Source organism: Cryptomeria japonica, chromosome 4 (genome assembly GCF_030272615.1).
Source record: "Cryptomeria japonica chromosome 4, Sugi_1.0, whole genome shotgun sequence".
NCBI classification, from domain to species: Eukaryota; Viridiplantae; Streptophyta; class Pinopsida; order Cupressales; family Cupressaceae; genus Cryptomeria; species Cryptomeria japonica.
Genome location: NC_081408.1, coordinates 477,521,489 through 477,536,444, shown reverse-complemented (window position 1 = coordinate 477,536,444; position 14,956 = coordinate 477,521,489). Strand labels below are relative to the sequence as shown.

General features: G+C 37.0%; 1 long non-coding RNA gene across 2 annotated transcripts; it reads left to right on the top strand.

Moving 5' to 3' along the window:
• The first annotated feature begins 12,174 nt into the window (after positions 1-12,174).
• Positions 12,175-14,624, top strand: LOC131062544 (uncharacterized). 2 transcript variants are annotated; one of them, XR_009110910.2, is made up of 4 exons: positions 12,175-12,330; positions 12,531-12,824; positions 12,956-13,031; positions 13,898-14,624. It is a non-coding gene; the product is annotated as an uncharacterized LOC131062544 (long non-coding RNA). The 2 variants fall into 2 exon arrangements; XR_009110909.2 differs by lacking the exon at positions 12,175-12,330 and having other exon boundaries at positions 12,368-12,824.
• Positions 14,625-14,956: the final 332 nt, after the last annotated feature.

Below are 14,956 nucleotides of genomic sequence, written 5' to 3'. Positions count from 1 at the left end.
TACACGAGAATATGTGCTTTTATTTAGTTCCTAAGAAGACCGAGAACCTGGAGCATGAAGAAAAACAACCAGATGAGATAAAGGAGTTTCTGATAGAGTATGAAGACATCATTTCAAATAACCCATAAGGAGTATCATTTGTTGCATGCATTTGATTCTTGGAGCTAGCTTGCCTAACAAAAATGCACACCAAATGACACTGACATAGAATGAAGAATTGAATAGACACTTGTAAGAGCTATTGAGGAAAGGTCTGATTAGAGAAAGTTTGAGTCCCTTTGTAGTACTAGTAGTGTTAGCACCTAAGAAGAATGGAGAATGGAGGATGTGTACCAATTCTAGAGAAATAAACAAGATCACAATGAAGTGTCAGTTTCCTTTGCTTAGGATGGATGACATAATTGACTGTTTGAGTGGAGCCAAATAATACACAAAGATATATTTGAAGAGTAGATATCACCAGATCAGAATCAGAGAAGGAGACAAGTGGAAGACAACATTCAAGACAAATGAAGGATTGTATGAATGGTTGGTGATGCCTTTTGGGTTGACTAATGCACTAAGTACTTTCATGAGATTGATGAATGAGGTATTGAAGGAATTCTTGGGTAAGTTTTTTATTGTATATTCAGATGACATTCTGATTTTCAGTAAGACAAAAGAGGAGCATTTGTTGCATATAAGACAAGTTTTGCAAAGGTTGAGGGAAGAAAAGTTGTTGATAAACCTTAAGAAATGTACTTTCATGAAGGAAGAGTTAGTCTATTTGGGATTTGTGATATCTGCGGATGGATTGAAGATGGACCCCAAGAAGGTAAGAGCAATTGTTGAATGGCCTACACCGGAAAGAATTGGAGAAGTTAGATCATTTCATGGATTGGCTAGTTTCTACAGGAAGTTTATCAGAAATTTTAGTTCACTTTGTAGTCCTATGACTAAGACAATGAGAGGAGATAGGAAATAATTCAAGTGGACAATTGAAGCAAATAAAAGTTTTGAATTGCTAAAGCAGAAGGTCACTGAGCAGCCTGTGTTAGCTTTACTAGATTTCAACAAAGTATTTCAAGTGGACTATGACGCAACTGGGAATGCAATAGGAGTAGTATTAAGTCAGGAAGGGAGAGCAATAGCTTATTTTAGTGAGAATTTGAATGATGTCAGGAGGAGATATTCAGTGTATGATCAGGAATTTTGTACCATAGTTCAAGCCTTGAAGAAGTGGAGACATTACCTGTTGCCTAAGGAATTTGTGTTGTATACTAATCATCAAGCCTTGTAGTATTTGAACAATCAAAGTAAGTTGAATCAGAGACATATGAGATGGGTAGAGTTCCTATAGAGTTACACCTTTGTGTTGAAGCATAGGAGTGGGCAGTCAAACAAAGTTGTTGATGCGTTGAGTAGAAGAAGGAATTTGCTACAGAGATGAGAGTGACAATATTAGGATTTGAGGAGTTGAAGACCTTGTATGATGATGACCCAGATTTTGCAGAACCTTGGAAAGCATGTAGAGATCTGGTTATGGTAGATAGAAGCAAGTGGCTGAATTATTTCGTTCAAGATGGGATGTTATTTAGAGGAGTTCAGTTGTGTATACCTAAGAGTTCTATGAGGGAGAATTTGATAAAAGAGAAGCATAGTGGAGGATTAGTTGGACACCTTGGTGTTCAAAAAACAGTAGCATTGGTAAGTGAACATTAGTTTTGAATCCAAATTCATAAGGATGTTAGGAAAATTGTGCAGAGTTGTAGAATTTATCAAGTTGCAAAAGGCAGTAGTCAGAATGTGGGATTGTATAAACCTTTGTTAGTACCAGAGAGACCTTGGGAGGATATAAGCATGGATTTGTGATGCAGGAGCATCCCCGGTCTCTGAGCAATCTTGCATTAACCAGAAATATTTCCTTTTAGTTTAGTTCTTGTTCAGTTCAATGTGCAGTTTTATGCGTTCCTGTCGGCATGTTCCGGTGGTGGCTTTATTTTCATTATAGATCATATTTTTGGTTTCCAAGCTGGTTTATGTTCTTAATTCCATATTTTTAGTCCATTTGGATTCTTTTCCGGCAAGATATTGCTTTCAGTTTAGCTGTTTCTAGGTTCCGGGGTAGTTTTGGGCTTACTAGTTGGAGATTCTTCTTTTTCGGATAATTTTCTTGTCGTGTGGATCTATTTTGGGTCTTGATTAATATTCCTAAGTCCTTGGATGACCTTCCTATTGATCCGCACTTCTTGGTGGTTCTTTTTTGGAGAATTTCCTTCCATTCTTGGTGCTAACCTATTTACATGTCTCATTTTTCCTGCATTGGTAAATGTAATATTTTGTGGCTGGCCCAAATATGCTTCGGAGGGTATATATGGTATTATGTAATCATTTATAGGACTGTAGAGAACAGAATAAGGATTTAGATTCATGATTAGAGATCCAGTTGACTCTAAGAGTTCCAGATGGATTGTATCCGACAGGTAACCTATTGACTACCAGATGTTCTATGATGACTGTGTGATGATAATCAGTTGGTTATCGGAGGTTCTAAGACAATAATATAGTCTATTTCAGGAATTTTTTTGTGTTTTATTGTTACTTTCATTGTGTTACTCTTGTTGCATAAGCTGGTCAGTTCTCTTTTGAGGATTCACCAGTTATGGCTGCATCAATTGGTATCAAAGCTAGTTATGAACCGGTTGGTGGAAGAGTTGGTTGCGCCAATTGGAGGTAGGTTGAGTGTGTGTTCAATAGATCACTGAGTGAGAGGCAATTGTAATCGGTAGTCAGATCGCCGAGTTGAGGTAGTTCACTGGGGCAGAGGAGGAGATGCCTCCTAGAAGGATGAACCCCCGGAGGGTAGAGCAGATGATGGAGGATTTCAAGAATGAGATGAGGAACGAAATCCGGAACAAATTGGCTAGTTTGTGGAGGAATCTAGAGTCTAAGGATGAATATGAAGAAGTTGGAGAAGAGATTGAGGTGGAAGAGGCTGAAGGACTAGAAGATGGAAGGGAGAAAAGATTTCTGAGAGCAGTGGCACAAGCAATTAAATTTCATAAAGTGAAGGTTTCAAACTTTTCCGGAATGATGAACCCGGAGGATCTAATTGCTTGGATCAAAGAGTTGGAGGATTATTTTTAGTTTGAGGATGTCAAGGACCCACAGAGAGTCCGATTAGCATGGACTGAGTTGAAAGGGCATGCTGCCTTATGGTGGAAAGAATTACAGAGAGACAAAGTGGAGAATGGTGAAATGAAGATTACCCAATGGAGACAGATGGTTGCAAGATTGAAGGCCAAGTTCATATTGGAAGACTATGAGTTGGAATTGTTCAAGAAGTTACAGAACCTGAAACAGAGAAACATGATTGTGAAAGAGTATACTGAGTAATTGTACATGGTGATGATCAGATTTGGACATAGAGAGATGGATAGAGAAAAGGTGGCAAGGTACATAAATGGACTTGCATTTAACATTCACGATGAGATGAGTATGTTGAGGGTTTCCAAAGTTGAAGAAGCTTACCAGTTTGCTTTGAAGGCTAAGGAGAAGGTGAGAAGAAGACAGTCAAAATTCCTAGAGGGAATGAGAGATTCAAGGGGCAGATGAGTATAGAGAAGAAGAATGTCGAAGATGAATCAAAACCTAAGTGGAGTAAAGAACTAGATCAGAAAACACAGAGAAAAGGTAGTGGCAGTACCAACAAAGAATTTCCTGGCAAATGTTACAAGTGTGGAGAAAATAGACATAGATTTTATGAATGTAAGTAGGGAATGGCAAGAAGTTGTGTGACAAATGAGGAGCCGAAAGGTGAAGTTAACGGAACTGACTGTGCATCGGAGCGAGGAGAATCCCTTATGTTCAAAAGAGTCATGATGGAGCAGAGCAGTGATGATACCGGACCTACTCAAAGAAGGAGTCTTTTAAACTGTGTGCAAATCAGGTGGTAAGTGCTGCAAGGTTATTGTGGATAGTGGAAGTACTGATAATTTGGTATCTGAGGAGATGGTAGTAAAGCTTGGATTAAAGAGGCTTGAGCACCCTTGTCCTTACAAGGTAAGTTGGTTACAAGATGATCAAAAGTTAGAAGTAAAGGAGTAGTGTTTGGTGAGTTTTAATATTGGACCTTTTAGGGATGAGGTCTTGTGTAATGTTGTATCTATGAGTGCTTGTCAGTCTTGTTGGGAAGACCTTGGTAGTTTGATAGAGGAGCTATTTATGACTATAGAAGAAACCTAATCGCTATTGAGAAGGATGGGAAGAAGTTCATATTGGATTCTTTGAAGGAGAAAGAGAAGGACGTGAAGAACTTGAGTCTTGAGAGAAGTGGCAGTACTGAGAAACCGGTTGCAAAGGTTATATCGAAAGATGGCATGAGTTTGCAGAAGGATCTGATAGATAAGTTTGATAGATAGATAGAACCATATGACATAAAGCTTATGGTGACACACCAGATGAAGTCTTGTGGCAGAAACAAATCAGAGTTGTCTAAGAAAGAAAGTAGTAAGTAGAGACAATGTGTATATCTGAAGCAAAGGAAGAGAAATAAAGAGAGTCAGGAGTTAGAGAATCTAGTTGAGGTCCCGGGGGAGCTAAGGAAGAGGTTTGCAGATAAGGAATATGATTGGATCGGAAATGAACATGAAGTCTTTATCCCAAATCCTTTTCAATGTTCTTGAGTTGCCTCTCATGGAACATCTCTTTCTACCCAGGGTGTCTGATGCAGGAGCATCCCTAGTCTCTGAGCAATCTTGCATCAACCAAAAATATTTACTTTTAGTTTAGTTCTTGTTCAGTTCAGTGTTCCTATCAGTATGTTCCAATGGCGGCTTGCTTTTCATTGCAGATCATATTTTTGGTTTCCAGGATGGTTTATGTGCTTAATTCCAGATTTTTCAATCCATTTGGATTCTTTTCTGACAAGATATTGCTTCCGGTTTAGCTATTTCTGGGTTCCGGGGCAGTTTTGGGCTTACCGGTTGGAGATTCTTCTTTTACAAAGTGGTTTCTTGACGTGTGGATAAATTTTGGGTCTTGCTTAATATTCCTAAGTCCTTGGTCAACCTTCCTGTTGATCCCCACTTCTTGGTGGTTCTTTTCTAGATAATTTCCTTTCATTCTTAGGGCCGACCTATTTACATGTTTCATTTTTTCTACATTGGTAAATGTAATCTTTTGTGGCTGACCTAGATATGTTCTAGAGGGTATATCTATGGTATTATGTAATCATTTATAGGACATTAGAGAGTAGAAGAAGGATTTAGATTCATGATTAGAAATCTGGTTGACTCTGAGAGTTCCAGATGGATTGCATCTGGCAAGTAACCTGCATGTAACTAGTTGACTACCAGATGTTCTATGATGATTGTATGATGATAACCAGTTCGTTACCAAATGTTCTAAGACAATAATATGATATGTTTATGTAATATTTATGTTTTTTATTGTTGCTTTCATTGTGTTACTTTTGCTGCATAAGTCGATCAGTTCTCTTTTGAGGATTCACCAGTTATGGTTGCATCAATTTCATACTTGGATTGCCTAAGACACAGAGAGGGAATGATTCTATATTTGTGGTGGTGGATAGAATCTTGAAGATGACTCATTTCATATCTTGTAAGAAGACATCAGATGCATCGCATGTAGCTGACTTATTTTTCAAGGAAGTTGTGAGATTGCATGGATTACCTAAAAGCATAGTTTTAGACAGAGACACTAAATTTGTTGGTTATTTTTTGAGATAAATTTGGAAGAAGATGGAGACAGATTTGAAGTTTAGTTCTACTTATCACCCACAAACTGATGGACAAACATAAGTAGTAAACTGGAGCTTGGGAAATTTGTTGAGATGCTTAATTGGAGAAAAGACCGGAAGTTGGGATTTGATTCTTGCATAAGAAGAGTTTTCCTATAATAATTCAATGAACATGAGTACCGGAAGAACATATTTTGAGATTGTTGCCGGAGCACACCCTAGAGGTATATCAAAATTGAGAGATATCAGTAGTGAAGACAAGAGGAGTGCAGAGGCAGAAGAATTTGTAGATCATATGGACTTACATATTTAGGTTAAACAACATTTGGAGGATATGAACAATAAATATAAGGAGAAAGAAGATGCGAAGCAAAGACATAAGGAATTTGAAGTTGGCGATGAAGTGATGGTATATCTAAGAAAAGAAAGATTCCCAGTAGAAACCTATAACAAGTTGCAGATGAGAAAATTTGGACCTTGCAAGATCTTGAAGAAGTTTAGTACTGGAAATGGATATGAAGTGGAGTTACCAGATAGTTTGAGTATTTCACCTATATTTAACATTACAGACCTACAACAGTATCATGAATAAGAATTCAGTACAAACAGTATTGCAGACTTGGAGAAACAATTACCCCGAAAGGAACTAGAATAGATTGAAGACATTTTGGACACAAGGATTGGGCGTAGTACTCAGAGTAGTCAGTACATGGAGTATCTTGTGAAATGGAAAGGCAGTCCAGTTGAAGATTCATCTTGGATTTCTCAGGTAGAGGTGGACCACCTTGGTTTTTCTTTGACCCCAACAAAGTGAGAGACTCACTTTTTCAACAACCCTGGATGTCTGATGCAAGAGAATCCCCGGTTCTTGGCAATCTTGCATCAACCAAAAACATTTCTTTTCAATTTGTTTTTTGTTATGTAGTTTCAACATTTCTTTCTGCATTTTCTTGCTTTTGCTCACTGGATCTTGCAGAGTTGGATTTTGCTTGAGGACATGATCATCTTCCTTATTTCTAAACCGCAGAGCATTTGGATCATTTTTTGGCAAGTTATTGATTCTGGATTCCGAGATAGTTTTCTGGCACTGGAACCGTTTGGACCTATTTGCATTGGCAAATCTTGTGGACCCTTTCGTAACTTGCGGAGCCTCAGTTCGTTGAGCTCGATGTTCCTTGGCGTGTGACCGACCTTCCTTTTGATCCACACTTCATCCTTTGGATTTTCCAGAGGAATATCTTTGGTAGAGGTCGACCTGTTGGTTTTACATGTTTGATCTTGTTCTTCGGTATTTGATCCCTTTTGGGCCGACCGAATCCCTCTAGACCATATAAATCAATGTAATTAAGCATCAGAATTTAGTCAGAAAATATAGAAGATAGATCTTAAGATTTAGAGGTCAGGAGTTGACCAATTTTGTAACTGAGCATGTATGTAACATGCCAGTGAACCGAATCTTGTAACCTAGGTATTACCGGTTATCTATAATTAGTTTTCATGATCTAATTCATTCAGTTCTGCATTGTCTCCATCATATCCTTTTGTTTCCATTGTATTTACTCTTGGTGCCCGGTCTAGATTGATCTCTTTGAGGTCCCTCCTAACCGGTGACTGCACCAGGTGTTTTGTGTTTTATTTTGCATGTAGGTACCAGGCATCGACTCCACCTAGCTTCATAGGTCTGAGCATGCCTAACAATCGCTGATTGTGGTAATAAAGATGGCACAAAGGCCCATGTTTACTTAGCCCTAGTCATTGTCCCATAATAGGATAGTTATATTTGGTCATGTGTTTACCTGTTCAAATTTTCTCTGAAGGCAATATTTGCTACCCTGAGTCAGTTGCTTGAGTTTGTGGTGAATGTTGTCTTTATCTTGGTTATGATGTAAGTATTCATGTGTAATATTTTATTGGGATGATAATATTATTCTATATGTACTTATTGATGATTGTTAGTATTACTATTATTATTATTTAATTAAAGACGATTTATTTGTATTTATTATTGTGTTTATTCTCATTATTTAATTATGAGATTAATTATTTATGAGACTATTAATTGAGTTCTTTTTGGTGGGGAATAATAAATAATATAAAATATTTATTTACGTAAATATATTTTAAGTGGGATGATATATATTATGCTTAGGATATATATTTAGTTGATTTTGATTGGTGGGGAGTTGGTTTCCATTTATGAGTTTAATCTTGGTTTATGCTTTAATTTTTAAGTTTATTTGTGGGAGTTGGTTGAGTTTTACTGTACACAATTTTGTGAGGGGATTTTAAATTATTTTTTGTATTGTTTTTGCAGAGAAATGGCTGCTCATTAATGGTGGTTTTTGTTGGAGTTTGAGAGGTTTTCTGATTTTGATGTGTGAGGAGAGGATTTGGTTGGAATTTTTTTCCAATTCTTTGTACATTTGGTGAGGGTTTCTTATTGGAGTTTTCTTCATATTGTTTGGGGAGGATTGTTGGTTGATTTTTTGCTACATTTTCTTGGTTGTTGATTGGGAGAATTGTTGGTCGTACGTGGATTGTCCTTGTGATTCGATCTTCCTCTTCTTTCTTCATTTCTTGATTTCTCCATAGGATTCGAGGTAGGATTTGATTCCCTCTTGCTTGATCTGTTTTCATTGCTTTGGGAATGGAAAGAATGTGGATTTAATCACCTTTACTTTCAATTTTAAAATGGTTTTGATCTCTGATTATGTATGAGTACTTATATGTTTGAATGCCCTCTTCTTCCTTGATTTTTTAGGGGCTGATTTTCTTAAGAAATATGTGTTGCTTTGAGTGATCTTCAAGTATAGTTGTATGGATTTGTTGTTGTGTAGGGTCTTGTTGATATGATTCAAAATTATGATTCTCTTATTATGGTTGTAATCTTATTTATATGTTGTTATTTCCATTTGTAATTCACACAGAATTAGTTTGTGGTGTTTGGGGTGAATCAGGTAGTGTAGTTTTATTGTTGTTTTGTGGATTTGGTAGAGATTTTGGAAATAAAAGATATATCATTTTCTGCTATGGTAAATCATATTTCAGACCTAATATTTTATTTTTAAATATCAGAAAATACTTTTCCATGGTGTCCTATAAGACTACATTCAATTCAATGTTCTTTTGTGCAAGTCTAGTTGATTAGTGTTGATGTTTCTAATAGATTTGGCAAGATAAATTGTGAATCCATTTTCAGATCTAAAATGAATCATTAATATATAGTTGAGGGAATAATAGAATCTAAAATAAATCCTTAATAATCTATTGGGGAAATTTTAGTTTGAGGCCCATACTTGTTGTTTGACTTTGTTCATCAGTTCGGGTGCCCGAGTGCATTCCAGAGGCTTGTCATGAGGTTGTTCTTTGTTGTATCAATGTATGGGGGTTAGTAAGGCCTTATTTGAGATTGATTCATGTATTTTTATGTTTTCCTATGCTTAAATGTAAAAATGTCTTGTGGTTATGACATTTGGAAGTCAACTCATTGATGTATCTTGATGGATAAGGTCTAGAGAGGCTCTGTGTATGTATATGATTCAAGATTCTCGATTATGGAATTATGTATGATTTATATGAGTTATTTATGAAATTGATGTATATCCTATCTTGGAAATGAACCCTAGGTTAAAGGTGTCTAGGTGCAGGATAAGGGGAGTGGCTTTCAATGGGAGTTGGGGCCCTAAAGTGGCTAGCGAGGATAACCCATTGTGAGTTTCTTAATCAGGAGATAACTAAATAAATGAAGTAGGGGAAAAATACGCATTAATCAAGATAATTATGTTGCCTTGCCCATGGCCTAGTGCTTGTATAGAATAAGGATGGAAGTGAGAAGGCATGTCTATCCAAGGGATGTTTGAAGTTGGTGTGATCGAACTTCCTCGTCCTCATGAAAGGATTATTCGGTTCCACATGAGTCACCAAATGGGGGTCGGGGCCTAGAGAGGCTAGCCAAGATAACCCACGTTGGGGCTATGTGATGACACTCTTCCCTAATTGATTCTTAGAACAATATCTTATGTGGTTGTGTTAGAAGCCTCTTGTGAAACCTTGTGCTAAGTTTTAATTGTTCATGGTGTATTCTTGTGTTTCTTTGGATGTTGGTTGTTGGCCTTGTTTTTTCGTGTCGTGTGGGGCCTCATGTCTATCACTAGAGCACTATGTGGTAGACCTAAGGGTTCCACATGGTCAGGAGGTTGTTACCTACCTCCATTGGGGACTGATGGACATGTTCATGCGTTGGATGAATCCTATGTCTTCTTTTTCAGTTTTCTCTCATTACTTGGTGCAGATGATTCAGTGATGTATTAGGAGATTCTATGCATTTAATTACCAATCCTATTGTATCATTGTAATTGTTTCATTAGCATTGTAGTTTGGACACTCAGTTAGGGAGAATGATACAATTTGATGTAATGCAATAAAACATGTAGTAATCAAAAGAATGTGATTCTAATCTCCTGTCGTTATCTATGTTGACATTGCAGTCAATAAGACCCACAGTCTATTAAAGGAAATCCATCACCTTCTTTCCTTTCACTTCCTTTAGGGCTCCTAATGTGGGTTATTGGGAAATATGAACCACTTCCACTAAACTCTCAAAGACCCATTAACCACTAATGCCTTGTCCCATGATGGTAGGCCCAAGTTGAGAATTGCAACCTAAAGAGTGTTGTTGAGACCTTGAAGAAATTGCTTATTAATCATCATGTTGGTCATGGTGCCCACCATATCTTTATCCTCATCCAAATCTAATAGCACACCCATGAACATGGAAGACATGTCAAAATTCACTTGATACCTATGATTTGTAACAAGGAACTCTTCCCCAAGGATCCATTAAATGGAAACTTGTAATAGGCTTGACTATTTTTTAAAAAGCCTTATAAGACAAATCTAGAGATTATCCCAAGAAATGTCATTTGGTGGGGGGATGTTGATTAAATGAACATGCATACCATTATGTTGTAATGTCTAATAATGGAGAGATAAATGTTATATTCACATGTAGTTTCCATATTATTCCATTTAACCCCTTCCTTCTCATTATGACACATGAGTATGTGAGGTGTTGTCTATATATATATATTGGTACACTAGGGGTATCCCCGCGACCCAGCCCAACGACCCAACCTGCCTTACCTTGGGCTTACATTATTGCCAAGTTGGGGCCAGGAAGGGGCGAGATGAGGCGAGACTAGTCCCCTAGGGGGAGAAGCCAGAGCCTGCAACCACTCCTCTCTCTTAAACCCGAGAGGAAGTCGAACTCGAGACCGATGGGGAGCAAACCCATTGCCCAAGCCAACTCACCTACCTGTGTGGGCTAATTGTCTTCTAGCATATACCATGCCACACATGTTGGTAGATCTCTCCCCATCTCAACCATTGCTTAAACCAAAATTCTATCATTATTGCACACTCCTATATTTGCTACATTTTCTCCTCATGTGGGAAGTGGCATTGAAGTCATCCATAATTATCAATATGAGAACATAATTCTTCCCATGCATTAACATTATTACTAATTATCCGATCCTTGTCCATGTATATGGCATTGTTTTCTAAGTAATCAACGACTCCATTAGCTTCTCTATAAGAATGCTGGATGCTGAAGGAATTGAGAGCATCAATGTAAGGTCAAGCTCGAAGAAGAATATTATTAACTTTCCAAATCTCTAATTTTCATATTTGGACCGAGTTGCTAATGATTATGGCATCACCTTTGATCATGGCATTCCTTGTTCCAAATTGATGTCATATTTAGAGTTCCAAATCCATGCCTCCGCCTTGTTATTCATTCTATCCTTGAATTTCTTGACAACATCCATCCAACAACCAAAATGCATCTTTAATAATATTTGACCGTATTTTATTAAATAATTTGAAAATTAGAACAACACTAATTTTTTATTTTCATTTAATTAATAAATAAGATCAAAAGTACAATCTGGTTGCTATACAAAGGATATTTTTTTTTTGGCAAAAACAATTAAGTTTCCATCTCAATCTCTAATGAGACCTATTCTTGAAACACTTTGTCAAAATCCATTCTATTCATCCCTCTATGGAATCTACCATTTTAAATATTTTCTTGTTCAATATCCTCATAAACAGGAAAGAAATCTAATTAATATTTACTAATAATTTAAAATATATATTATTAAGGATAAAGCATTCGGGTTTGTTTTATCTCTCCATCAATCTTGTTTTTGTAATTTTTTTGTAATACGACGACAGAAATGCAAATTTTGTCTGTAAATTGACGCGCACAATCGTACTGTGGACAGCCAAGCGGGCTCGATTTTCAAGGATGCAATTACTTGTAAGCTAGTGCAATTCGTTCGAGGCAGATATTATCTTTAAGGTTAAATTAAGAATCATTACCGAAACCCTAAGGGATAAAGCAATAGGGTATCGAATCAGAAGAGGGCATTTTAATAAAAAAGATCTCTCTATTATCAACTTTATAAGATATTTAGTGTGATGTGAAGGCTGGATTATTCCACCCACTTCAATACTATATATCACTCCAAATCTGCATCTCCCATTTGATAAGTCCAACCAAATCAGATCACGCACTTTATTAACAGGTAAATCCTGCATCTTTCAATTATACCTGAACTCAACCATGGTTAAAATCATATCCCTGAGGCGGTCTTAAATACCATCATCCCTCAGGCGTGAAGATGGATTCTCTGACTCACCATGCCACGTGCGCTTTAATGATTAGTCTTAACCGTTTGCCTTCGAATCCTCTGCATCTTCACCTTTTTTACTGTGTTGAAAACAGGCAATGCTCTGCAGTCATTCTCAGAAAGGGTGAGAAAAACGAATCAGAAGTTTGCAGTATCCATTTATAGCAGATTAAAGAACCCACCAGCCAATCAAATTGTTTGATCTGAACCGACATAGTAACCACTGAGTTATTTAATCTGAATTGTTGGAAAAAAAAAATCAATTTTATCTGTTCGGTGTGTTTCTATAATCTGCTGGTTTTGACCCGGGGGATACGGAGAAATTGGGATTCTATATACTTTCTGTCTAGATTCAGAAGAATGCTCTTTCGCTTCCTGGTCACTCCAAGGTAAAACCCACCTGAAAATTCTCCTGCAAATTGATGATTTTGATGGAATGTTTTGATATGTTGGTTTTTATTGTCTGGGGGATTTTTCTGAAGGTTGTTTTGTTCTTTTCAATGTTCTAAACATTGGACAGGATGCAGTTTGACCTCTGGAAGAACACAAGAGTTCGAGCGTAATCTGCAAGGGTGTAGCAAATCAGGAACAAAAGGGTAGGTTTTTTATTCCCATGGTCAAAATTTTCAGTGCCATTTTGGTAAATCCTCTAAATATTTGGTTCCCAAATGGATCGGCTTCCTTCCACTTGGTTACAAATTTTTTAGATTGGAACGGTTGAGTTTTCTCTGTGTTACGGGTGGATTTTCCCAGTTTGTTAAGTTTAAGAATCCTTCAGTAAGAGTTATAAAGTAGATTTTTAAGTTTTATGTTATCCAGTGATTTTCCAGGAGCAGTGTTCTATTGTTATAAGTCAATGTTTAGGAGCTGTAGACCGTTTCCTATGGTATTACGTGGAAACAATTGCCAACAATGCAACAGGTCAGTCTGTGTTGTGCTGCTTCTGAGACTCTAAAAGGCTACAAAGTGAGTGATTGGGGGGAAATAGGGAGATTTGAGAAATAATGAATTGGATGCCATTATTTGGTATTCTGCAGAGAAGTCATTTTATTTCACTTGGTAAATTTCACCAAGATTAAGTTGGATGCATTGTTTTAGGGAAGTGAGTCGAAACGTGTGTCATCTCCCACAACACACAAACTTACTTATCCCTCTCATTAGGTGGATTTCAGTGGTAGTAAGTGAGATGGGTGGTTTTCTGTCGTCTGTGTCACATGGCACTTGCTTTCTTTTTAGATGTTGAAATTCGTTTTAATAGTAAATGAGGTGGTTGGTTTTCTGTCGTCTGTGTCACATGGCACCTGCTCTACTTTTATCACACTGACCTACTTTGGTCATTTCTGGACTTTCAAATAATTTATTTCTTTTGAAGTTTCAGGCTCTGGAATTCACCCTTACTCTATTTCCTATGAGTTCTGACATTCTGATTTCGTCCATACTTATTCTCGTTATGGTGGTTCAGATTTATTCCAGTTGCATCTTGATATGGAGATGAATGTGTCTTTTGGAGCTGGAAATGGAAATCAAACGGACGGGAAGGTCTGGCAAGATTTTCAAAAAAGTTTCTCTCAGGTACAGAATATTCTAGATAAGAATCGTTTACTGATTAATGAGATCAATCAGAACCAAGAGTCCAAGGTCCCAGATAATCTAACCCGAAATGTGGGCATGATACGAGAACTTAACAACAATATCGGAAGAGTAGTTGACCTTTATGCTGGTCTCTCTAGCACATTTGTAAAGGACATTGAAACATCATCAGAAGGAGATTCAGCTGGGACTTCAAGTTCTGATAGGAATGCTGGAGTTGCTTCTGGACAGAAGAGAAATCGTCCTACTTAGGATGATAGAGTTCTCTTGCTTTTATTAGGCAGTTTCTCTGATTTCCTTCAGCACATTTGTCTAGACCGATCTCTTTGAAACTTCCCAACATGAAACCCATTTTATAGTGGAGGAAGTTTGTGAGTGCTTACAGAAGTATCTGATACAAGGTGTTGAAGGAGATAATTTGTATCTTAAGGTGATACATGCAGAAAATTAACTTAAAGTTATTTGCTGTGTGTGTGAGTGGATTGTTATATCCCTTTCCAGGGGTTCGTTGATACACTTAATTTGTTTTCTGAACTTCTTGTGATTTTTATGAATAGAAACAGGAATGTTTCAGGATAAATTTTCTCAAGTTTCATCAATTTTTGAACTCATATGGTGTTATTTTTTATTAATTTATTTATGAGGATTGTTATTGTTTTGTTAAGTTTAGTATTTTTTCTTTTCAACTCAAGTGTCTAATGCCTCTTGCAATTGAGTGAACTTTGAACAGTTTTTAATGAGACAGGTTTAACCTGCAACGGGTCCTCTATGTTTACTGATTGTAGGGCATATACTAGTAGTGCATGGGATCGTACAAAAGGTAAATTATGTGCTTGGTTTTGTAAATTAAATGATTCATATACTGTATTTCTCTAGCTAATCTTTTGTTTTTAATTTCTGTTCATATGTTAACCTCATTTTGTTTTAATTC